Here is a 26,799-nt window from a genome sequence, read left to right on the forward strand (position 1 = left end):
ATGCTTTTTTTTTTCTTAGTGGGACACCTTATAAAAAGAACGTAGTCTTAATTTGTTCTTCAAAATGTTGCTCTAATTCAGTGTAATCTTAGATGAAAATCGTGAGAAAATGTGATGATTGTCTCTGTGGACTGGTGTGTGTTTACTGATAAGTTGGTACAATGTGTTCCTATTAAAGCAAACAAACCTTAGTTCCTGCTTTGCTTTCCTAAGCTATACTAATGAGTTATATATAGTGATGGCTCTTCTTCCTCTCTAGTTCAACAAAGTAAAAATAAAGTTTCTAAAGCCACCAATCATTGCTGGCACTCGTACACGCAGTAACATAAAGCAGTCCCAACTAGAGTGGTATTGGGGAAAGTGATTTCTTCTTAGGTGTGCTCTGCTCTGGCTATTGTACAGCATGGCACAGTGAATTCAGATCAGCTGTTGCTATTTCCATTTGGATCTGCTGATGGATTCCTACATCCAAAGAGCTCAAATTGTCCTAGTGGACTGTGTTTTTTCTCCACTGAAAGAGCTGGAGTACAAATACAGAGGGAAATCTCAGTAAAGGTGTGTGGGCTGTATTTGTTGTTCTGTTTTCCCTATGAGAGTTATCGGAGCTCTTTTTGGTAGCAGTAAGCAAAGCCTTATGTGCAGAGCTTAAAGCTATTTGAGGGTTTGACCCATTGATCTTGCTTTCTGCTAAGTTGGGATGGACAATTAATTGGCTGTAGAAACCTGATAAACTTCCAGTTGCTTAACAACGTCAAAGCAAACAATAACTACCATGTGTTTTCTCTGAGCTTGTTTGTATTTAAAATAGCCGTGAACATGTCAAGTGGGGACATGAATAAAATGCTGTCCAGATAAACTACTTAGATAATTAAATTAAATTGAATTTTAAGTACTCATTTGTTTCATTTGATGATGTTGCATTGTGTAAACCTATTAATTTAGGGTTTGTACAGCTGTTTCATTTGCACCGGGACCAAAAGGTCAGCTTGTGTTTTTTTTGTGGCAGTCTCCTGTTTATGTACAACAAACATCAGATCAGATGTTAAAACACTGGTGCAATGCCAAAGGTGCCCAAACTTCTCAGCTTTGGAAAGTCTCCCAAGAGGTTGAGAATGATGAAGAAAATTAGTTGTTTAATAACGTCTAGTTACATACATACTTTAGAGTAAATCAACATTGTATAATCAAACCACGGCTCATTTAGCTTGATGAATTAGAAGTATTAATTCTGTAAATAAGGAAAATGCTGGTTGATGCAGTGGGATTAGTGGTTACAAACAACTTGCTTGTATGAGGGTTGCCAAATTAACTGGAAAGCCTTGACATTATTTTATTTAAATAAAGGAAAAAGAAAGACTCTAATTTTAAAACCTTAAGTATAGAGCTGATGTGGCTGAAAGCTTACACAAGAATTGAAATTTATATACTACAGCTGATTTCCCTCCATTATCTATGAACTGCTGTCTACAAAAGTAATAAAGTTTCTATACTTCAGCTGGTCTTCAGGCAGTAGCCAGCAACTTGCACTCAGTTGTGCATTGGAATGAGTTTCAGGCATGTTTTAGCATGCAGGCAGCTCAGTAGTGTCCAGTTGCTGTTTTCACTTCCAGAAATGTTGGTTGGCTTGGTGGGGAAAAATGATGAACCTCCAAAACTATAGCCCTAAAAATGTCTGAAGTTTACTATGTCGTAAAATAGTTGGTGAAAAATAATTTTGTTGCCTTGGAAGGGGTAAGCATTTTAACTCTGATGTTTAGATGGAGTAAATGAGCACAGAGAATCAAATATTGACAAAGAATATTTAAGACCTTACTTACAGCAGTATGTGCATTCAAGAGTATTTAAATTAATATCAGTGTGAGCAAAGATTGGTTAAGATGTGTAACTTACAGAAGTTGTATGTGCAAGTGAGAGTTGAGAACTACATTGGAGAGTTCAAGTGAGCTGACCAGCCTTGTACCGTAGGAGAACTTCAGCTTGGGACCAGTTTATTCTTGGATTCATTAGTCTTGAGGGACAAATAAACCAAGTTATGAAGTGTTTCTTTCCTTTTGTATCAAGGGTTCCTTAACTGAATGTGGATTCATTCTGCTAGTAGCCAAAGTAGATTTTTTTAAAATTGTTACAAATAAACTAAGAAAAGAAGATTAGATGAGATTCAAAGCCAAAGCAATTTACCTGCCAATGAGATATGTCAGATGTATAATTTGTTAAGAGTTGTGAATTGGTTTGCATTTCAGACACCTTTTGGGGGGGGGGTGTGTGTGTCATTTTTCTACTGTGAGTCTTCAGCTAGGCATGGATCTTTAAACTTGTATCCTTATTTACTTTGCTAACTTTATAAAGCAATACCATGATAGGACTGTTCATGGCACTTATCCAAATCTATTCTAAAATAAGAAGTTTTGGACAAACTAATTATTACATATCCTTTGTAGCAGACCTGATAATTTACATGTGTACAAAATACTGCATTTTAATCCAAAAAATGAATAAACAATTTTTTTCTGAAATTCTCTGATATTACACCAGTATTATAAGTGTTTGTGTCAGTGCAATATTTTATTTTATTTTTTAAAGAGGGGGTAGGGAGAGGCTCTGGTTTAAATGTAAGTTCTAATCTTTCACTTACCCTAGAAATGGTTGACTCACTTGACAGCAAAATGCATGGGATTTGTGAACAGTGATACAATCAGTGACTAATGAATGGGTTAGTAACCGGGTTCTGCTTAATTAGTGTTGTTGAAATTATGCATTGCCGAAGCTCTCAATAAGTTTGTTATTTATTGTAATTTTGTGTATCACTTACATTAGTCTCTCTAGTTGCATACAAATGTATGTCATTTTTCAGAAGGGTTTTAACTGGGTGAGCATTTTTCTGAATTGTTGAGAAACACTCTGAGATTCATTTAGTTTAACTGATAAGTAGCAGTGTATAGGTAGACTGTTTATTGTAGTAAAATACTCCTGTTAATTGCAAAGGATTCTTCATCCCCTTAGTTCGTATTAGCAATTGTAATGATTAATGTATCAAATAGCTCTTCAGATAATTAAAAGATGTTGAGCAGTGTTCTTTTTCCCTGTATGAATTTAAGAGGGCTCTCCAAAGGTAAGGCAGAGCTTAGGCTGTTTGCAGTTGACACAGGTAGCAACTAAACAGTTGTGTTCTATTCGGCCTCTCTTACTGAGATGTCACTGCTAGATGTCCAACAAAACTTTCTACGCATTTGTCTAAGTAATAAAATGGATGTGGGTCAGTCAGATAGTGGCTGCTTCAGGCAAAGCATTGAAATGTGTGGTTAGAACAGCTATATCTTTTATGCAGTGAGGAACGAGACCTTTTTATGACTCTTAGTAGCTTTTTGTCTGGAAAATTTCAGTATGTTGAATGCTTGTTGGCCTAGTTCTGGTCAAAATTGCCTGTTTCCACATATAACTTTCCATGGGCCTTGTCTGCAGAGTGGTGCATTGCCAACATTGCACAACATCTTGGTCTATTGTGCTTTTGTTAGCAGAGAAGTTGATTTTTAAGCTCTTTATCTTTTCAGTTCCTGGTAGTGGTTCCCCCTCTTTCCCCATTTAGTAGTTCATTTTCATCTTCTGCCGGAGTAAAGAGATTTGAATAATCTGACTAAATATATAAAATACATTTGTAATTAAACTGGTCTCATCAGCTGACCATACCTCTTTGCTAGTATACTTCCATTTGGTGATAGGACATAATGCTCCATACCTTCAGTGAAATTTTGACTGCAAATTATAATTGGCTAGGTTTTATAGTTTTGTTAATTATTGTTGGATTATATTTTGTTCCAGTTGAAGGCTGGTTTTATTACTTTCTAAACAAAAATGAACATCACTTTGAGTTGTATTATTTTGCAGTAGGAATTTCTTAGGTAATCAAGTTTGGATTAAAATATTTATTACAGGTCATTTGTACATGATCTTTTTCAGTATTATGGTTTAAAATTAATTTGTAGCAGTTAAGATTTGTTTTCTAGTAAAAACATATTCTGTGGCATCAAATAAAACAGTCTCATCTTTTATACTAATGCTTCTAGGTAATATAGAAGAGTTAATAATTCATAGCTGATGATTAGCCAGAGAGCTGCTTGATCTACCTCTCACCCCTCTGGAATCTGGGAAGTCTTTTTTTTTGTGTGACATCCTCTGAAGTGCAAGCTTCTGTTGACTCAAAATCTCTTAATTGTAGACCTTGATAACATCATAACATTTCATGTGTTTGGTGTTATCCTTGCAGTGCTGTACCAGGCTGTGGTGCTTGCTAGGGAATGTGTCAGTTTTCTGTAGTGGCTTTGTAACAGGTGGAAAGTTAATCAAAGATGTGAAGGGGCGATCCTTGCCAGGGTGGCTGGAGAAACAATAAACACATACATGTATATACAGACACACACGCACATTTCATTCATGAAACTCTTAAGTGTATATAGTTTTATTTTTTTTATACCTTACTTGAAATTTAGTTAGGAAGATCATCAGAATAACTGACTTATGTCAAACTGCCTCTTATAAGGGGACATCGAGGTTGGACGGGGCTTTAAGCAACCTGGTCTAGTGGAAGGCATCCCTGCCCATGGCAGGGGGGTTGGAACTAGATGAGCTTTAAGATCCTTTCACACTCTGACCATTCTGTGCTTCTGTAACTTTTTAAGAGAGGCTATGAATTCCCAGTATTTAGTAGTTGAATTACTTGAGTTTTAAGAGGTATCATCCCTCAGGCAATCCACAAGGGTGTGGTTGTTTTTTTTTTTTCCCCTCTCTGTCTTAACTGAAGTTAAGTCTGATAATCACTAAAAGATGGTATTACTTTACTGAAATGACAGCATGCAAGTTGTGGTCAGCAATTTCCATGCTGAATAAGCTTGTTTCATACTTCAAATTTGAGACCTTTAGGGTGCACCTGGTAATAAATTTGCTGATGGTATTATTTTTTTTGAGAAAATGCTTATTAGTTGAAAGCGTGACACAGGGAGTTTCTGGTTTAAAATATTTTTTTGTTTTGCTAGGCAGCTTGCAGCTGAGGCATTCTTTACATCTGAAAGACGACACGTTGCTGGTTGTGGACCTGATGTGGTGGGGTTAGGGGTCAGTGGTGGATTCAAGTGAAACTTGAATTGATTGTAATTGCTGCAAACTAGCTTCTTCTCCTTTGTATGAGAAATGGGAATGGGGAATAGAAACAAATAGGAAGAAGATCTGTGCGTGGGCAGTGATACCTAGAGGCTTGTCACGCGACTAAAAGAACTCTGAGAAACACTGTTTTACACACTATGTAATAATAACTCCAAGCTTTATGACACACCTTCACAGCGTCCTTGGAGAGGGTCATACTCTGGGAATGAATGTACTTGAGAATTTAGCTGGTTTTAATAACGCAGCATTACAGATTTTGCTTATTGTACGTTTACGGAAAGGAATCGGGCACAGAATATTGAATTAATCCAACATCCTCGTGGAGGAATGCTGTCATGCATTTGGATTAGTCTATAAATAATTGTTGATTGGATTTGATTGCATAGAGCTGATCATTAATCTTCAAGAGGCACTATGGTTGGGGTTTTTTGTCAGCTGTCTTCTGACCTTACCAGTCATACCAAACTAGAAATATATTTACTTATTAGCATTTTTTTATTAGAAAAAGTGTTTTCAGATCAAATAGAATCTGAAACATAGTAGATTTTCCTTTTAGGCCTGATTTCTCAAAATCTTCCCAGTTGCCTCTCCTAATACCAAAACACATCCCTGAATATCCATATGGATGCTTTCCCCTCATAATTCAATTCACTTTTTCAGAATGTTCAGTAGTGGAAGCAAGGATCCATAGGGATCTCGGCTGCTTTGACTAATAGCTGTGGATAACACTGTCTGTGTGATGGAGCCCTGAAATCATGTTATTCTCTCTGTCCTTTAACATGGCATCTTAAATTTCTAAAGTCTGTCTGTTTTACAAGTGTCACGTAGCCAGGTGTAACAACACTAAACGGAAGATGCTCGAGAGAACGGGGAAACCTTCTCTCTTCTGATCTAGCCATGAAGGACAAGTGGAGCTGTTTTGAAACTGTTGTCTGCCTTCAAAACTACTGCTTTTCCTTCTTGAAGCTGGAGGCAGGAGCTGATTTTTCTGCAGTCTCACAGTTGTCCTTCCTTTCTCCTTTAGGTCTTTCTGCACTTTTTCTCCTTTAGGTCTTTCTGCACTTTTTCTCCTTTCTCAGTGTTTTTTTTCTGTCATCTGCCTGTCCGTGTTTGTGGATGTTAGTGAATCTTTTTTGTGGGGCTTCATTTTATTATTTATTTTTTTTAAAACACATTCTCAACTATCGTAAGTATTATCTGAAGTGAAGTTAGGCACACCTGTCACATGCCAAGAGTGTAACAGCTGTCACTTGAAGCTTTCACATGTAGCATATGCAGCAGTAGGAGAGTAAAACCATCTTCAGGAGAGTGACTACATATCCTCTGCTTTTCCCTTGTCAATACGTCTGGGTAAGAAGTTGTGTATCAGTCGTGGTGCAGTGCAGGACATCTACTCTGTACGTGTTGGGAGCGTTAATTCTCTGGAAGGGAAGGATGGCTGGGGGAGGCACACAAGCGGAATGAGGCAGAGACATGTGATGGCGTTTCCTGGTAATATTTGATCAGCGCTCGTGACCAAGCTCGGTACATTGAGTCAACTGGCCATGCAGTTCATAGTCCTGGAAGTGCTTCAGATCACTCTCTGTTGACTTGACGTGGCAACAATACCTCTCTGCTGCTTTTCACTCCTCAGATCACTCTCTGTTGACTTGACGTGGTCAGCAGGATGAGAAACATTATTTTGTAGGGCAACAATACCTCTCTGCTGCTTTTCACTCCTGTTTTTACTGCAGGAGTTTGCATTCAAAACGTTTTGTCTGTGATTTTTCTATCCGCATCAGCAGTAAGAATACTGGCCTGATTGCTTAGTTATAAAGAGTCAGTGGTATAGAGAATGCTGTTTGCAGGTAGAAATGTAAATAAAGACACAGCTTTCTTTGCTGAAGTTTTTTTGTTTGTAACAATACAACTTGATTTTTGAATTCTGGCATGAGATTACATTTCAGAAAAATGTTAATTCTGCTACAAAGATTGTGTGGATATAGAAGCCGAGGGAATGCAAGTTATTTTGTTCCATTATTTTTATAAAGCTCTTCTCAAAGTAGGATCAAAACAATTAAGTAAGATGTGCCATAATATCTGTATTGTTATGCTACCAAGTCTAATGCCATCCTGGTTATACTTAAGAAAGATAATTACTGGCTTGAATGCCTTATTCCTGGCATCAGATCTTGAATTTATTAATTGGCACTTTAAATTTTGAGCATGAAGACAGACCCTAAAATCCACATTGAGATTTCTAAATCTGTGGCTTTATTTCTTCAGTGCTGAAATTCCACATTTTTGTTCAGCAATAGTCAGGTTTGAAAATCTGTAAGTTTTGTTTGCAGTTATTTGTGAGAGAGTTAAGAGACACGTCCAGGAATGCACAAATGGGCACTTGACTAGTATGAGCTTAATGTAGAGTTACTGTGTTTTTCTAAGTACTTGCTGTCCCATATAGATCTCTGCCTTGAGAAGAACTGCCCTTAGATGCCTGTGCTTGTGACAGAAAGTTGGTCTTTTGCAAGTTTTGAAAGGATATGTTTTATTTAACATATTTATGAATGAAACTGGGATTGTGTGTGAGTCCCTTTGTACATAAGCATTTAAATACATTGCCAGGTGTTACTGTGAAGGTATAGTGTGTCAGTGTGCCTGTATGAAGCCACAAAGTTCCACTTGTTCCATGGACCTCCACTAACTGTAATGTACATTGTATGCTTTTCATAATATGTGTTGAACTAGCTGGTGGACTAAACTCGTCATGATGTTAAAATGACAGAAAATGCTGAGAGAAAAGCTCCACCTTTTTGTCCTGGATTTTGGATGGGTAGACACCAAGTAATAAAGCACTTGACTGGAAAAACCCTTGATTTTATGAATGAAGCTTTTGAGGCTTACTTGGAGATTTATTTGGCAAGAACAGAGTAGAAACTTTAAGAGCAGTTTGTGGTACAAAAAGGTGGAAGGAGGAGAAAGGGAGCAAGAGGGGTGGTATCACCTCAGATAATGGGAAACAGCGCTGCATGAGGATGCTGAAAATGTGGTAAGATTTTTATGTGCAGTTGGTGATATTTTTTTCTTAAATCTCTCGTGATTTCACAAGTAGTGGGTGTTGGCTTTCAGAGATCATTTGCAAAATATCTAACTTGCCTAAAATTCTGTGTTCTTGAGTAAAATGATCAACACAAGAATGTGGGGAGGTTCAACTGTTTTTGAAATGAGACTCAAGTGTCATAGACATTTTGGTGCCTCCCTTGCCATAAATGATGCTGGAAACTCAAAAGCCATATGTGTTTCCTGTACCAGAAAGCTCAGCAAGGGATGTAACAATCAATTTCCCTCAATTCTCTTTTAGTTTCATTTGCTTGACGCTTCAAGCTGTGAGTGCTTACAAGTCCTACTGAAGTATTTCAGTGCTTCTGTTTCAGCCTTTTAGTGTATTAAAATGTTCCTATGGGTATATAGCTACTGAAAACACAAGCCTCATTAGCACATTTTTGTTTTGCTTTTTGACAAAGCAATTGCACATTTAAGTAATGCGCTACTCGCAGCCAAGCTGCTAATTTTCATAATCTATCAAAGATGCTAAGTGGATAAAAATAAACGTGTCTCTTAATCTTAAAAGATGAGTTGCTAAAACTGCACGTAGTGGGTGGCAACTTCTAAAAACACTTTTCGCTTACACCTGAAGCTGTAAAATAGCTCTTTTCAAGAGCACTGTTTCTGAATTCAAGCTTGCAAATCACTGGAGTTGGGAAGTTTTCTATTTCACTGCAGAATTCACACATTCATGAATTCTGCAATCAGATACTTTTAGTATGGAAACGCCATTATTAAGAGTGGTGCAGCCTTCTTTAAAATATATTCCAAAAGTTGCTGCTTAGGGAAAAGCATTTATTTATTGCAAAACAGTGAGAAAAGTAGGAAAGAAATGTCACAACATTACCAAGACTGTATTTACACAGGGATTGCTGAAAATGCCCTTGAATTAATGTATTTTTTTAAAGGACCACTCAGTGCCATAGGCAGTCTCAGTAGTTTGTGTCACTGAAATAATTTAGCTTTGCAACTGTTCTTTCTATTTTAAGTTTTTGCTTGAATTTTTATAGATTAATTTCCCTGAGAGAAAGGTCTTGTTTAAATTCTTAATAGCTGGGCCTTTTTTAATGTAAGATTGTATGTTACTATGTACATCTACTATGCTGTAAAAACAGTGCAGTGAGGGTTGGGGGAAAATGTATGTGTGTCCTTTTTATTTTTTTAAATGCATATATGATCCTAGACTTTTTATCTTTAAATTCATTATGACTCTGGTACAGGAAACACTTTTCACGTTTGCCAGTGAAGTGACTCAAAAGCTGTTGCAGGTCTTTTCAAAAATTTGGAGAGGTTGAGATATTTCACTGCATGCTGTACATTAAGTAGCAGAGTGATAATCATCTGTGTTCGTAGCTTTCTGCAGTTCCTTCTTAATGCTTCTCACAAGTTGTTTGTCTAAAGTGATTTTAAAGTTTAAAGAAATAGTCTGGTTTATATTATCCATAATTAATATTGGTGAAGTCTCTGCAGTATCTGGGGAGGAAGCACACTCCCTGTTAGGCTTCTGTCGTTAGCCCTGAAGCTTGGCTCCAAAAGGGTTGTTCAACACTATTAGCTGAGGCAACAAGAAAACCAATTTTACTTAAGCTGGAAAACTTGCTATACCAGATGGTCAAAACAGAGTTATGTTGTTCTTTTAGTCCAACTAAGTGGATTTGTGGAATTTGCTATCAGTAAACCCTTGGTTGTGGGATGGGTTTAGTGACAAGTTGTCAGACTGGTGCTAGATGACTGCAGTGTTCCCTCTTCCACTGTGGGCAGGTGGGAGTATTTAAGCTCACACAATGAAAAATCAGTTTCACAGGGGATGCAGAATCTGTAATGCCTGAAAAATACTCTCTTCTTAAGACTGCTCCAGCTCTAGCTTGAGGTGCACAGGCGAAGTGGAAGCCATTCAGTGGTTACTACTTTTAGCACTGCAGTCAAGCACTTCTGAGATGTTCATACTCTCCATGCTCTTAACACGTCTGTGGCTTGCTTTTGCCTTTTTTTGCCTGCTTCTGACGTTTGAGTTTGCACTTCACCTTTGCTCAGTCATTTCGTCTTTGCAAATGCCACATCTCTAGCTGCTTCACACTTGTATCACTGTGATGTTTTAAAACACTTAAACAGGAGAGTATTCTCAAGGTTGACTTTCATTTCTATTTTTCTACTGTAGTTAATCATTACAAAGTACAAATTAGTAGATGTCTGCATCCATTACTTCCTGAGAGCGTGACATTCCATGCTGATAAATAAATAAATGAGACTACAGACCAAAAGGTTTTTCCCAGGGAAATTCCACTATGGTGAGAAAAAAATGTTATAGTCAGATAGCTTACTCTGACTAAGAGAGTGACTGCCTCTATATGGCAAAAAGTCTTTTATCCCATTCCTGGGTTGAAAATGGCTTCTGTTTTTTGGTTTGGGGGTTTTGTTTTGTGTCTAGTACTGAGGCTCTGAAACAGTTACAGGATTTACTTTCTCTTCTGGATTGCACTAAACCCTGGAGAGTTGAGGAGGATAAAAGTTCAGGTTGGTGTTTGATTGTAACAACAATGAGCAAGGCAGAAAAGTTATCGCTCAGCTTCCCTCTTTTGATATCTGAACATTAAATTTGCTATTTGTGAACTGAAGAAACCTTTTATAGAAGTCAGTGGCACCATCAACCTGGAGTTTTGCTAATATTTAAATCTTAGGACAATATTATGCATCTGGTTTCAAGTTAATTTTGTTTAAGTGTTCTGTGGCACTGTTAAGTTGTTGAAATGTAGTTCTCTGTGTTGCTGTCTTCTACCTAGTGGAAGACTATAGATAAAATACTCAATCTGTATTGTTTCTCCCTGTCCTTGAAATGATAATAGCTGTTAGCTGTAGAAAATGTTTGGCTTGTTTTGGATGGGTTTTCTTATGGTGTTTTGGGGGTTTTGTGTGTGTGGTTTTTTTCAATATTAAAGGAAATAGCTTGTCTTGTTATGAGTAGAGAAGGAATAGAGAACTAGTATATTTTGTAAAACAGAACACACTTTATTAAGCAGTTTTTTCAAATGCAAGCATAAGATCTTAATTGCTTAATTTCATATCTGTCATCTTCTTATCACCAATATTTTCAGTGACTGTATAGAAATGAGATTTTTTTAAAAATAAGTGTCTAGAAGAGACTTTTCTAAAATAGGCTTCTTTATTACTGTAACCTGAAAAAAACCTTTTGCTGCCAGGAAGCTAGTGCTGCTGCTGCTATGTAGCTTTCCTGATGAATCTTAAATCTTTTCAGGCAGATGTGAACTTTTTTTGCCTCTGTATCCACAGCTTATATAGTAACTCTCGTGCATATGTTTTATATATATTTTTTTAATGTCCATAGGTTTGTTTATGAATGTATAACAGAGTGGACAAATAACACAAGAGTGGATTTAGGTCCAAAGCCTGTAGCTGGGAAAGGGGAGCCCTAGGAATGGGATACAGAGTTGTGCTTTTCTTTTTATAAACCTGTTCCAGCTTGAGAATTAAGAGGAAAATGCAAATCTTGCATCTGCAATCTGAGAGATGTTTTCCTGAGCTTTATTTTGTAGAGAAATCATAAATTAAGTTGATTGTGATTCCTTCCTGGTATAGGACATCAGGCTGTTAACAGAGGTACAGAAAGCAAGTCAGTTTGGTTTCAGATAGATTGCACACAAAGTGCTTTGTGGTAGACGTACAGGGGAGCTTACTGGTTTTGCACTAAAACTAAACAGACCGAAGATGAACTTCGGTATTTGCTGTGAAACTGGGATTTAAAGATGTTTCTTTTATTCTAAATTTTTTGTACTTTTACCATATTGTAGATTTAAAAAAATGGGTTATTTTTTTTATTCTCAATAGGAAAGTTGTTTTTACTTTTTATGTATTTGTGCTGATGGTGACTGGATTGCTTTCTCTTCAGAGGCCAAGACAATAACATCAAGTATTTTCATCTGTTTCCTTAGTGGTTAGTGCATGCTGAATAAGCTGTATGCACAAATAGGAAGCCTCAAAGTACTTTTAAGTGTAACTTCATTTTAGCAGCCACCTGACAACCTTATGAGACAGTGACCCCGGCTTTGCTTGCAGCCCGATCCACAAAGTTGCATGAAGAGACGAAACCAAGGAATCCTTTTTGCAGGAGAAAAATCCTCATGTTGACTCCTTTGGGCTCAGTAGTATGGTGTCTTATTCCTTTATGCCTGGTAGTGGCACAGGTCACCAGATCTTCACTGGTATCTTAGGTCTATATTTTAAAAACAGATGTAGCAATTGAGGAAATACTCAGGAGAGTTAAACCCAATAAAGATAAATGAACTAAACGTTGCTTCAAAACATCCAATTAAAAATAAAAGGCAACAGAAGGGTTTTTACAAACCCCATGGGAGGAAAAAGCAAAGGCAAGCCATGTTCAATAAATCTTTTAGGCTAGCCTGTAATATATGGAAGCAGTTTACTTTGTGCATATGTGTTTCTTTGACACTGTACTACTGCTGCTTCAATTGATTCTTTTTAAATTAAAAAAAAAAAAAGCAGCAGCTTGATTTCTGTCTGCCTGTAACTGGGTCCCTTGAGGAGAAAGGCAACAAAATAGATGATTTTCGGTGTCTCTTTCAGTATTATGTGTATATGCTACCTCTGGAGCCCGTTTGTGGTGCTGAACAGTCTTTTGGCAGCAGACACAGATATTGATAGTGTTGTGGTAAAAGCCAGATTGTGGGATGTTTCAGTGAATTTTAATTAGATGGGAAACAACTCCAGGAGCCAAGTTTCTGTGGCATGACTCATAATTTGCATGGTGTGGAGCAGTTCCATCAGTGAGAGTTCTCCCAGAATAATGACTATGGTGACTGGCCCTCTGCCAAGGAAGGGTGCGAGTATCTGGCTTTGTGTGTTTACCGAGGTGCCTATTACCTCTTTTTTGAGTAAGAGCTCCTCTAAATTCTTAATTTTAAAAAAAAAATAATCTGTCTTTTGAAGAGTTAGAGTTTTAAATTATTAATTAAAAAATAATAATAAATCAACCTTTTGAAAAGTGTTTGTCTGTGTGCAGGACTAAATTCAGGAACATGCACGTATCAGTGTGAATATTGTTGGGGAGGAGATAATTGTGCTGCTGATATTTCCAATGGTAATCAAGATTTTGTCGCTGTACCATACCTCCAGGCCACAGTTGGTTTCTTACTATTTGGCTTCCATAGCACAGGTTTCACTTTTGCAGCACTGTACATGTGGGAGCTGGGTGGATGAAGGCTGGAGACAACTGCATTCATACATGATGCATAATAACCCTGCACACAGTTCGGCAGTAATACAGTTTATGAATCAGACTTTAAGAATGTGAAAGTTGGGCAATTCAGAGTAATGTTTTCCATGGCACTATCACTCTATTCCGCTGCACAGGATGAGGGAATTTGTTGTACTTATTATGCAGAAGTGAAAGGGTGGGGCGAGGAAGCTATTTAGGACTTGATAATTGTGAAAGCTGTGATAGCCCTAGTGTGCTTTAAAGATAGACAGCTAACTTGAAGTGTACCTGGGCTAGACTGATGCTGCACAGCATACTAGTAACTTTCTCATCATTGATGCATCCATTTAAGCAAACATTAGGAGCAAAGATGGAAACAGAGACCTGTCTTTTAAAAAGGAAATTTCCTGCTTATTTGCAGACACTCTTTCTTTAGGTTGCTTAAGGAGCAAAAAAGGGATTGCTCAAGATTCCAGAGGGAAATCTGGTTGCTGTATTTGTGATAGATACTGTTGTATGTTGTACTAAGTAGGTGCAACAGTAAGTGCCAGAAATCAACATCTGTCCACACCATAGTTTGGGGAATTCCAGTTTATTTCTGCAATCGACCTAGTCCTGGTCTCCTTGACAGTGAGATTCTTGTCATGATGGATATCCAGTTTAACTAATAGATAGCTTCCTTTGACATGTAGTTACCTAAGCCCTCAGAAAATAGTATGATATATAAAGGTATGAAGTGATTGCAATCAATTTGGAAATCTGAGAGCAGGAAGTTCATGGCAGATTGGTCAGGGTGGTGTTCATAAAGTAAAAATTACCTAAGCAGGAAACTTCTTTGCATTCTTTGCATTCAATATATTCATCAATGGCCTGGATGAAGGGATGGCATGTACCCTCAGCAAGTTTGCTGATGATACAAAACTGGGAGGGGTCGTTTGCACACCGGAGGGCTGTGCTGCCGTACAGGGAGACCTGGACAGGCTGGGGAGTTGGGCAGAGAGGAGCCTGATGTACTTCAATAACGGCAAGTGTAGGATGCTGCACCTGGACAGAAATAACCCCATGCACCAGTGCAGTTTGGGGGCTGACCTCCTGGAGAGCAGCTCTGAGGAGAAAGACCTAAGAGTCCTGGTGAACAATAGGATGACTGTGAGCTGACAATGTGCCCTTGTGGCCAAGAAGGCCAATGTAATCCTGGGGTACATCAGGAAGAGTGTGACCAGCAGGTCAAGAGAGGTTATCCTTCCCCTGTACTCCGCCCTGGTGAGGCCCCATCTGGAGTACTGTGTCCGGTTCTGGGCTCCCCAGTTCAAGAAGGACAGGGAACTGCTGGAGAGGGTACAGCAGAGGACTACAAAGATGATCAGAGGCCTGGAGCATCTCTCTTACAAGGAGAGGCTGAGGGACTTGGGTCCTTTTAGTCTAGAGAGGACTGAGGGGGGATCTGATCAATGCTTATAAATACTTAAACGGTGGGTGTCAAGAGGATGGAGGGGACTGATGTTAAAGAAATCTGTATGAAATTTTCCTTACCCACTGAGCTTTATCTGTTAATGAATTATTCTGAAGAGTTTATTTGGTAGGCTGTCTTCCTGTCACAGACTTTTCTCTCAAAGGCCATAGGCAGCTGAAGGAATACTGCCAGAGGTTTTTCTGCCCTGGAAACTGGAATACATCCAGCTGTGTGGCAGGTGGTGAAAGGCACTAAAACGTGGATATGGGTTTGAAGCTGATGAGCTGTATTGGGAAGAAGCAGAAATTGCTGAGATGTGCTTTTGTGCGTTATCAACGTGTTCTGTGTCAATTCTCACGGATGTTTTAGAAGCAAAGTGAAAGTGCTGTCATCCTTTCCCTATGCCGAACTACAGAGCCTTTCCATCTCCCAGAGCTGTTCTATACGCGCACTAGCTGTGAGCTCTTGGAATTAGCTGAAAGGGCTGTAGGCAAATACAGTATATGAGTAATGAAATTCTGTTTTATACATTTAGTGTAACAGTGGTACTGTTTCCCCAGCGCTTTGCCAGCAATTTAATTAGAAGTGGCAGTTTTGATTACATAGCGCAACTAGAGGCTGGGTTAGTTCCCTCCTCCAGCTCCCTTACCTCAGTTGCAGAAGAGAGAGGTTTTTCTCTACAGTAGATTCAGTTAGTGGAAAAATGTATATGGTAAGTATAATACTCAGCTGTAGCATGGAAATGGCATGAAATTTGGTTGTTTAATAATAGTGGTACATAACATTCATAATTTAAAGTATTTCCACGAACTTTTTCAAATATGCAGCAGATCCTAGAAAACACAGTGACAATGCCAGAGGCTGACACTTACAGGGAATGGATATTGAACAAGAAAGCAGTTTTTCTTGTTGGGAATAACCTCTATCCAGATAAGAGTTTTTCTGCTGAGTAAATTGAAATTGTTCTATTTGACTCTGAATTATGTTGTAGTGTTGTTGTTAGGTGTAGCTTGCTCTGCATTCGGGGGTGGGTACGTGTGTCGTGGGTGGTGGGATTTTTCAAAGACATACAGTGATAGCGTGGATATTGTGAACAAATCATGTTGCTGTAAGTATATTCTTAAATACTTTCTCTAAATTATTAGGCTAATCAAATTCAGTAATTTCCCAACTATATTGATTATTTTCTTGTTATCTTTTGCAATATTAGTAAAATACTGTGCAACGATTACCATTTAAAATATTCCAGTTTTACCCTTTCAGATAGCTTATATTAGTCACTGTGCCAGCATTTGGACACTCTATAATATTAGCATATCTTCCCTGGGGTCTGTATTTACAGAAACAAGGGATAAACATTGGTTATCTAGAATGGCCTATTGACTGTGTTTGTTTTATCCCAGAAAGCTGTGTGTGACTTTTAAAAGACTGATCGTATCTTTCATGCTGAAGTTGTACCAGGGATGAACCTGACACCGTGAGAAACTGAAATGGCATCAAACGTTCTTTTACACAGTAGGATTACTGGGTTTTTCTCCTATTGACAGTTTTTCCTCACAGCTCTTTTCCTCTCTAAGATCTTTTTATGTTCCTGAGGCAGAGAATGATTTGCTTACCCTATTTGCTTTGCCAACAGAGAGATAATGCAGTTTTATAATGTTACCCAAGAAGCATAGTAGCTGGGGAAAAAAGACTAGCAGCTTGGGAATTAACACTACATGTGCAAATACCCAAGTGTTAGTTGCTCTAATAGTGGGAAAAAGCTGAAGTCCCTTTAGGCAGGTTGCACACAGCCACTGACCAGGCCAGCTTGCCTCCTGGGGCTGCCTGCTTGCAGCACTAAATGGCTTAATCTGATCCAGGGTTGCTAGATACTTAGGGTTCCTTTGATTGTCTGGTTGATACAATGTATGGCGCTGAGTGCAGAAGCTAATGAAAGCACACATTTAAGGAGGAGAGCTTGTTTACATAATAAACCCCAGAAACTTGTCAAAAGGAAAAGTTTAAATACCTGGTAATGCTTGCTTTTACTTCTGTTTGTGGCTGGTTTTAAACATCTTGTTAATTCTATGATCAGTTTAATTATAAAAACCAAACCCTCAGACTTACTTGCCTGGAAGGATCTTCTGTAGAAAGAGTGAAATGATGGCAACTGTTGAATCAGGCAAGCTATTTAGGCATGAATGTCTTATTAAATAAAAAAAAAATGAGGAATTAGGAGGCAAAGCACTTGAAGGGTTTGGGCATTTATCCTTTGTTTCAAGTATTAGAGGCTTTTGTGTTTTCATGTTTAGTCAATTATGGCTGGTTTGTATTGTTGCTAGAAAATCAAACTGAAAGAGTAAAAGATCTATTCAAACTCAGGGAAAAAAAATATCGATTAATAGAAATTACACCACTAACCAGTTAATGTTGACTGAAGTGACTGTGGTGGTACTTCTAACAGTAACAACAGTAATCCTTTGGCATTTATTTTTTTTTGAGAAAAGATTCTGTTTGGGTACTATGTTTTAGTAGTATGTGTTTGCAAGACTAATAGTGTTTTTTGGTTTGTTTTTTTTAATTGCTTTTACAAACTCAGTTAATTGACTTTAAAAGGTGATTCTAAAGATAATATCAGGATGATCCACTTTCAAAATAAGACCATACCCATCAGCTTGGAGGTCATGGCATCAGAATCCTGGTACCAAAGATGGCTGTAATATAATGTTTAAGATGGTTAAAACCTATTCATGCACATGGTATTTGAGGAGGAGATTTGTTATTCTTATGAGTAAAGACTGAGCAGATTGGCAGAGCAAAAAAATATGTTGGGTTAGTCATAAACCACTTCTCTCTTTAAAAATAAGTTAATGGAAGGGAGATAATGAAATTGCTATTTAATGTGGAACTCCTTTTTGATTTTTATTGTTACTGTTTTTGCTTTTTATGTGCTATGTAGAAATAAATACTTATGATCTGTTATTAGGTAAATACTGAGGTTTAGTCATTAGGATATTTTTATTAATGCAATCGTGTCTATAGTCCTATAGTACTAGTACAGCCTACTGTTATTTTTGAAGAAATATTCCCGTAGGCATGTGCTTATGTATTCTTAGCATTTCTTTTTGTTATGAAAAGCTTTGGCTTTGATGTGCTTAATAAATTTCCTCTGAGTCATAATGGTAGTTGCCAAACCATTGTTTTTGTTCTTTTTGGACTTCATTCCAGTTCTACAGTTGTTTCCTCCTAGGGGGTTAAGGTCCCTGAGCTTTTATTAATATAAATGTCAGTGATTTCAAGTGGATTTGCATAAAAGAAGCCCTTAGTCTCTCGTAGAGTAAGTCATGTGTAATGTTTAGCTTTAAAGTAACAGTGACTACAGGAAATGTTAAAAATAAAAGTTGTTGACCTTTTTTGCACAATGGAATTTCTGCCTTTGACTACTCTTTTTCCCTTTCTATTAAGTATGGAATACTATAGCATCCCTAAGCTATCAGTGAACTGAACATCCTCGCTGGTCATTTTCTGTTAAAAAAAAAAAAAAGTTTCTCTCCCCCTAACAATGAATGCAATATCTTGTTCTAGAAATGACATCAAGGCAAAAGATGGTGACCATTGATACGCTTTCTAAAAATAAGCATTGCCAAAGTGAAGAACTTAAAGTCAGAGTTCAGAAGTAGTTCTTTGCAGCAGCTTTAAAATCAGTACCTTACTCATGTCTATCCAAGCCAAGTGGATATCCTAGGCAGTCATCATGACTTGCATGTCGTAATTACTCATTTATATTAAAATTAGCTACTGTCAGTCAGTAGGTCATGATTTATTTCAAGTTAAAAAGTCATTAGCTACCATAGCTTACATGTTGCCATAGCTGACAGTGTTTTGGGGGTTTATACTAAGTTGCTTTTTTATTTCTTTTTATTATTAGACAATGTTATTTCATAAACATGGGAGGGAAAATGAGTATGTTTCATGTATGTCTCACAGTATGGTTTCTAAAAATGTTTAGAAACATAATTTTAGATACTTGAAGGTGCCTTCAAAATTTTAGTTATCAAACAAAAGCCTGTTCAGAAATTATAATGCTCTTAATGGATTTCACTATCCCTCTTTAAGATAGGGTTCAGGAAGGCATTCAAGTATGTCCTTGGCCCATCCCTCTCCATTGAAGTATTTGAGGGCAAGCAGATGCTGTAGTGCTTGTTGGGCTGGTGAGTTGACGCCTGAAATTCCAGGCATCTCTTACATATGATGTATTTTTCTGAACTTATTTTCAATTCCTAAGATTTATTTTTTTTTCTAAACACTGTTGTTTCCTGTAAGCTTACAGCAGCTTTCTGCAGGAAATGAGTAAAGGAATGGGAAAAATATTTCCCTAATTATAATAGGTTTAGACCTATTAATTCAGGAGTGGGCGTGTGACACTCATAAGTAGGGCTGGTGTTATAAACAGGGTGTGTGAAAATGTGGTAGCAAGTAATCAAGGAGTTTGTATATTGCAGACGAACTTCTTTCCATTTTGACTTATTGGAACATAAGACTGGAAAATAAAACCTCTATACTTAATAGTTAACACAGCCATCAGACAGCTGGCTTATACAAATGTAATAAATTTATCAAGTTGCATTTAGAAGCAACCACTCATTAAGCTGCTCGCTGAGTTTGAAGTGTTGCCCCATGTGGGATTAAATTGGCCTTTGTGATACCTCTACATGGCGACTCACTTGTGCTACATAGAAAATGCCTTTTACTTGAGGCATTTCTGACTGAACCAGGAAACCAAATTTGTGATATTTGTGATTTTTGTGAATACATAGTATAGCTTTTGCGCCTGTTAGCACAAGGGGATGTGTAGAAGGGCTTTCAGACAGATGCTTCATGGAACTGAAGTGCTGATTCAGCAGCACTTTGTGATCACAAGTGACTTCGGTATTAGTTTCAGAAGCTGAACGTATGAGGCATTTAGAGTTTTCTTCAAATAGCACTCCTTTAATCTCATTCTCCGCACCTGTCAAATTGCTGGTAAGCACTTTGAAACTCCAATTGCTGAATTGTTACATATTCCTCCATAAAATCTGAAAAATTGAAGCTGCCCTTTGGGCTGAAACGTGTTGTGCTAAAGCAGTCTCGGTGCTTTTGGTCCACTTAGATGCGGGCTCGGCTTTAAATCACGCTGGGAATAAATGGAGTAAGTTTGGGTATTCTGGAATATAACTTGGTACATTTAATGTCTGAATTACTCAAATAAGAACCATGACTGAGAAGCCTAAAAAAGTGTAAAGAAACCAGCAGAAAGCAGAAGATAGGACAAGATGAGAAATACTGTATGCACACAGCTATTTTTTCAGCAGAAATTTTTAAAAAATAGAGGTACAGTCTAAAATTGAGAACCAACAATGAAAGGAGGGCAATAAAATAAAGGAAGAGATCCCAGCACTGAAGATGAAGGATATCGATTTGTTGAGAGATGGAGGGGGAAAACGTGGAGAGCAAAGGGCTGCAAGGACAAAATGTGAAGAGCTTTCAAAACCTAGGATGTAAATGTCATGCAAAAAGGGAAGTGTCAATTAAGGATCTCTGGGAGGGTCACCTGGCCAAAGTGGTGGGTTTGAGGTGCCAATGAGGGAAAAGGAGGGTTCGGGGAGGCCGAGGTGTGTGCAGGAGCAGTGTTTCAGCCAGAGGTGGAAAACAGGCTGAGGCAACAGGGGAAAAAAAATGGTCAGTCTCAAAAGAAGCCTTACTGTTCTGCTTTTACATATGTTCAGTCTTGCATGTAGGGTTGTTGCCAAAACCAAATTGTGGTTCATAACGAGGAATTTGGCTGACTGTCGGTTCTAAGAATTTGCAATTTGAGTCGCAAAGGAAAATATACTGCTGTAGGGAGAGAAAGCGCCAGTAACGGGATGATCTTCAGGAAAATCACAGCGGCTCGTTGGTCTAGGGGTATGATTCTCGCTTAGGGTGCGAGAGGTCCCGGGTTCAAATCCCGGACGAGCCCAGCTTTTTGTAGCCAGCGTGTGGAAGAAGGTGATTCTTCCCCTCTACTCTGTCCTGGTGAGACCCCACATGGAGTACTGTGTCCAGCTCTGGCACCAACATAAGAAGGATATGGATGTGTTGGAGCAGGTCCAGAGGAGGCCACGGAGACAATCAGAAGACTGTAGCGCCTCTGCTATGAGGACAGGCTGAGAGAGTTTGGGTTGTTAGCCTCGAGAAGAGAAGACTCTCGGGAGATCTTATAGTCCCTTCCAGTACCTAAGGCAGATCTACAGGAAAGGCAGGGACAAACTTTTTAACAGGATCTATGTCAATAGGACAAGGGATAATGGCTTTAAACTAGAAGAAGGAACATTTAGACTAGATATAAGGAAGACATTTTTTACACTGAGGGTGGTGAAACCCTAGTACAGGTTGCCTCAAGAAGTGGTCAATGCTTCATCCCTGGAAACATTCAAGGTCAGGTTGGACGGGGCTCTGAGCAACCTAATCCAGTTGAAGATGTCCCTATTCATTGCAGGGGGTTGGACTAGATGGTCTTTAATGGTCCCTTCCAACCCAAACAATTTTATGATTCTGTGAAAAGTGCATTCAGGTTTTCCTGTTAAGCCAAATGTAGGTCTTGCATGAAGATATAATGGGGAGATGGTACAAGATGCAGCACTGCTCAGCAGATCAGGATAGAAGAGGTGATAGAGAGTAGAGATGACGGGACACACAGTAAACAGAGTTAAATGTCAGGTGAAGATTGGTCGGCAAACAGTTGTAGGTGACTCAGTGATGAAACTTGCACTTAGTGGCTCTCAGGGCCTTTCTGTTTGCACTGGCACTGAAGAGTTTTACAGCATATTAATTTCAGTAGATGTACTATTTATCTAGTATCTGAAACATATAAAAAAAGTCTGCATATAATTGTGCATATATTTTTTATATAATATATGTCATAATTTTATATATATGTATTATTTTAAAATTTGGATATTTCTCTCTTTAATCTGATGAGAGCATTTAACCCAGAAATAGGTACAATCCATATAAACCATAACTACTTTTTATTATCTAGGGACTGTTGATTCAATTGGTTTTCACTTGTGCAGGTGTGGCTTGCAGGGACAATGCAGTGGTTTCAGACTTTTACTAATGCTGCTTTTGCTTTTCTAAGTCGCTTCTCTCAGAAGAGTGGAGTGAGTGAATCGCCAGCTGGCTGTTTAAATGCACAGCAAATTAGAGAATAAAAAAGGGGGAAAAAAAATAAGGATTTATTAGCTTGAACTCAGCACTGTGTGAATGCATGCTTTTAAGAACTGTTTAAAGGTTCCCAACATCTGAGTAAAATCCAGTCTGCGTTCTTATAATCATTTTGTTGATCTCTTCTGTCTGATTATTTTGGACATCATTAAATGCAAATTGTATTAAAAAGTAAAATCTTCTTGGCTCAGTGCTTTGCTATTGCTTTACTCCTTTTGTCACCTCTCATTAAAGTAAATTATGTGCTCCTCAATTTCAGCAGTGGTGCTAGGAACAGAAGAAACACAGGAATATCCTGAAATTCTTTTTGGTCACAGTTGTCATAGAAATCAGGACTAAAGTGTCTTCATAAAGTGGCCTGAAGACACTTGTACCATCTCTGACTCTGTAATTTCTGCTTCGTAGGTAGGAATGAAGTCTCTGCATCTATTTATCAAATTCTTACACACTATGAATGCTAAAATATTAACAGAGAAAGAGGGTGGGAAGTGGGAGAAAGCCCTACAGGAACATTAGCCAACTGAAAGCTGCTATTGCTGGCAGCCTTCACAGCTGAGCACAAATATGCCTTTTGTTTTCTTAATGCCCAGGGGCAGAATTTGAAAATCAACAGGTGTGGTTTTTATTCATTATTTTTCAAAGCCTCTTGGATTAATATATTTTGCTTTTCCTTGATATTCAGAAGCCTGATTGAATAGAAGTGTGTATGCGAACATAGCCACAGAAATAACTGGAGGCATACTCTGTGCCCTGATTTCTGGTCTGTTGATGCTTTTGACCAATGGCCTAATAAAAGAATTGGCTCTGCTATTGTTGTTGCATACTCTTACCCATTACCGACCCGGGTATCCATGGAAAAGATGTCTTTATAACAATGAACACCTGGCGTGTGCTTCTGTTCAGGAAACATTAGGAGGGGTGGGTCAGAGGAGTACTCTTAGTGTCTTAATTGCTTATTAAGAGAATGTCCCACTTTCTCAGCTATAAATACTAGGAAGAGAGGAGTAAGTAAAGACTGTGTTTTCAAATGTTTCCCCAGGAGCAGGAAGTGAATGCTAGAGCATTTTGAAAAAGTGCTTTTGTGAATTGAAGGACCTTATTCCTTAGCATTTACCTTCTCTAAGAGTAATGGGGGAGTAAGTGTGGTTTATCTGTGAGCATTTCTGTAGCATGAGCTCAGTCATGGAAGATTCAAAGGGCTGCGTGATATACTGTTACATGAATAAATGTGGTTCTTGTTTTCTTTTATAGGCTGAAAATGAGTAGTTTGCAAAGTCTTAAAGGTCTGTAAATTATCTGTCATAAGAACCAGCTCGATCAGGGTCTTGGTAATATTGTTGGTCCCCACAAATGACTTCAACTTACAGAAATGATCAGTTCTAAGAAATGGAACTGGACTGCTTCCAGAGCCTTAATACTTCCTCAGAGAGAGTTCTAAAAGTGCATTTGTTGCAGTTAGGCTGTGTATAAACCGCATTCCTAGACTTAAAGCACGTCACTGTTGCAACACCATTCCTCTTACACAATATACCCTTAAATCACAAATGTTTACATTCCATGATATCTAAAATCCTAGAATCATTTAGGTTGGAAAAGACCTTTAAGATCCTCAAGTCTAACTGTTAACTTAGCACTGCCAGAACCACCACTAAACCATGTACCCAAGCACCACATCTACAAGTCTTTTGAATACTTCCAGGGATGGTGACTCAACCAGTTCCCAGGGGAGCCTGTTCCAATGCTTAATAACCATTTCGGTGAAGAAAGTTTTCCTAATATTAATCCTGAACCTCCCCTGGTGCAACTTGAGGCCATTTCATCTTGTCCGATCACTTGTTACTTGGGGGAAGAGACTGACTCTTGCTCTCTACACCTTCCTTTCAGAGAGTGGTAAGGCTTCTCTTCAGCCTCCTTTTCTCCAGGCTAAACAACCCTAGCTCCCTCAGCTGCTCTTCATAAGACTTGTGCTCCAGACCCCTCACCAGCTTCATAACTCTTCTCTGGACATGCTCCAGCATTTCAATGTCTTTCCTGTAGTGAAGGGCCCAAAACTGGACACAGTACTCAAGGTGGGGCCTCACCAGTACTGAGAACAAAGGGACAGTCACTTCCCTGTAATAATGGCTGCTTTGGCCACCTGGGTACACTACTGGTTCATATTCACTCAGCGGTTACCCAACACCCCTGGGTCCTTTTCTGCCAGGCAGCTCTCCAGCTACTCTTCCCCAGGCCTGAAGCGCTGCATGGGGTTGGTGTGACCCAAGTGCAGGACCCGGTACTTGGCCTTGTTGAACCTCATCCCATTGGCCTTGCTCCATCAATCCAGCCTGTCCGTATCCCTCTGCAAAGCCTTCCTACCTTCTAGCAGATCAACACTCCCCCACAACTTGTGTCATCGGCAAACTTACTGAGGATTCACTCAATACCCTCGTCCAGATAAATGACAAAAATATTAAACAGAACTGGCCCCAATACTGAGCCCTGGGGATCACCTAAACAGGCCAAAATCTGTCCTCTGGAAGTCCAAGGTAGGAGTTGTGCTAACCCTCCTCCTTATTTTCTAAGAATTGAAAACTCTATAATTTCATGATCACTATGTCCAAGATAGCCTCCAGCCATCACGTCACCCGTAAGTCCTCCTCTGTTCACAAACAACAGGTCCAGCAGGGTACCTTCCCCAGTTGGTTCCTTCAGCAGCTGTGTCAGGAAGTTATCCCTGACACACTCCAGGAACCTCCTAAGCTATTTCCTCTCCACTGTATTGTATTTCTAGCAGGCTTCTGGTAAGTTGAAGTCCCCCATGAGAATGAGGACTTTTCCCAGATGTTTATAGAATGTTTCATCTGCCTCTTCATCCTGGTTGCGTGGTCTGTAACAGACTCCCACCGTGATATCTGCCTTGTTGTCTTTCCCCTGATTCTTATCCATAAACACTCAACACCATCGTCACTATCATTAAACTCCAGACAATCAAAACGCTCCCTAACATACAGGGCTACCCCACCATCTCTCCTTCCTTGCCTATCCCTTCTGAAGACTTTATAACCATCCATTGCAGCATGCCAGTTGTGCAAGTCATGCCACCATGTTTCTGTGATGGCAGCTATATCATAGTTTTCCTGCTGCTCAGTGGCTTTCAGCTCCTTCTGTTTGTTGCCCATTCTGCATGCATTGGTGTAGATGCACTTCAGTTGGGCTAAATTCCTAATTCCTAGGTGACCATCCTCAGGCACTTCTGTGGTTTCTGACACATCGATAACCCTTGTATCTTTGCTGTCATGTGGATCTCCTTCCCTTGCCTCCACTGAGACCGCAGACCGAAGGACCTCACTAGCACACCGTCCCTCAAACGTTGACCTGCTGCCCCCAGGCTTATCTTTAGCGAGCCTGGTCCCCCTTCAAATCTAGTTTAAAGCTCTATCAACAAGCCCTGCTAACTCCTATGAATACTTCTTTGTGCTCTACATAATTGTCAGAGAAGTTGACAAAAACAGAGGGGTGGTGGTGGGGAAGTTGTATTGCTCTGTTAACCGGTGTGTCTCCTCCACTGTGTGACAAAGAGTCAGGTTTGCATAACTGCCAGGGAAAAATGGGTAGAAAGAATATGTCTGCTGTTCCAGGTCACCCAGGTATCACATTTGACATTTCAGTAGTACTGAAAGGTAAGCTTTCTTTGATGATTGCCCCTTCCTGCCCCCCCTGAAAAGTGTGCAACTCTGTGGTTTTTTTTAGCCTAGAATCTGCATACGTGGAAGGGTTTATCGTAATCGTAACATCTCAATCTTATGTATTTTCACTACATGCGGCACAGTTCTTTCCCAAGGAAGAGCTTGATTAACTTCATCTGTGCCACTGCATTGTAACAGCATCATCCATAGGCTGCTTCCAGCCAGTTGTTTTTGTTCCTCAAAAGTGAGAGGGGGACGTTTGTTTGGACAACCTGTGTTCCCGTCAGGAAGCGTGGTCTGCCTGCTGTTCCCAGGTGGCTCTGCCACTGCTGCAGTGAAAGGGTAATACTGCTGCAAATCTGCCTTTTCTTGGCACTTAATGGTGTCAGTGCAGCCTGTGAACTGGTCCCAGGACTTCTACTTTGGGAAGATACATTCTTTTGAATGATTTAATTAAAAATAAGAATACAGGGAACCTGTGCAAAGCAGGAAAGGTCCTGGCTTTGAAGTCTATAGCAGCTCTAGATCTGGGTGGTAGACCTTCAGTGCTGTGTCCTTGTCGCATGGCTTGGAATGTATGTCAGTGACTGCACTATGCAAGTTGGTAGAGGGGGTTGCAGCCAGCTTACGTGCCTCTCTTCCTTGCAGAAGTTAAAAAAAATCTGGTGCTTCTGTGGTAGAGGAGCACAAAAAAGGTTTTGTTCTTCAGTGAATCATTCTCTGACCCACTAAGCTGTTCTAAACCCTTAATCCTACAAATGTCCTGTGTGTAGCTAGCAAGGGTCAGATCTGACACGGTATAAGCAAACCTCAGGTGCCTTCCACCAGTGTTGTGCCCATGAAAATTCCCATTTTGTTTTGTTGTTTTTGTTTTGTTGTTTTTGTTTTGTTGGTGGTTTTTGTGGTCTCTTTGTTTGTTTGTTTGTTTGTTTTTTGTGGTGGAGTTTTTTGTTGGTTTTTTTTGAGGTTGGACTTGATGATCT

The 26,799-nt window shown here is 39.1% G+C and overlaps 1 protein-coding gene and 1 non-coding gene across 23 annotated transcripts in view; both read left to right on the plus strand.

Moving 5' to 3' along the window:
• CAMK2D (calcium/calmodulin-dependent protein kinase II delta) overlaps window positions 1-26,799 on the plus strand; it is a 167,161-nt gene that overhangs the window by 22,784 nt on the left and 117,578 nt on the right. The gene's annotated exons all lie outside the window — the stretch shown is intronic.
• TRNAP-AGG lies at window positions 20,830-20,901 on the plus strand. The gene has a single exon. It is a non-coding gene; the product is annotated as a tRNA-Pro (tRNA).

The sequence above is a fragment of the Calidris pugnax genome, unplaced genomic scaffold, assembly GCF_001431845.1.
Source record: "Calidris pugnax isolate Ruff unplaced genomic scaffold, ASM143184v1 scaffold42, whole genome shotgun sequence".
Classification (NCBI taxonomy): domain Eukaryota; kingdom Metazoa; phylum Chordata; class Aves; order Charadriiformes; family Scolopacidae; genus Calidris; species Calidris pugnax.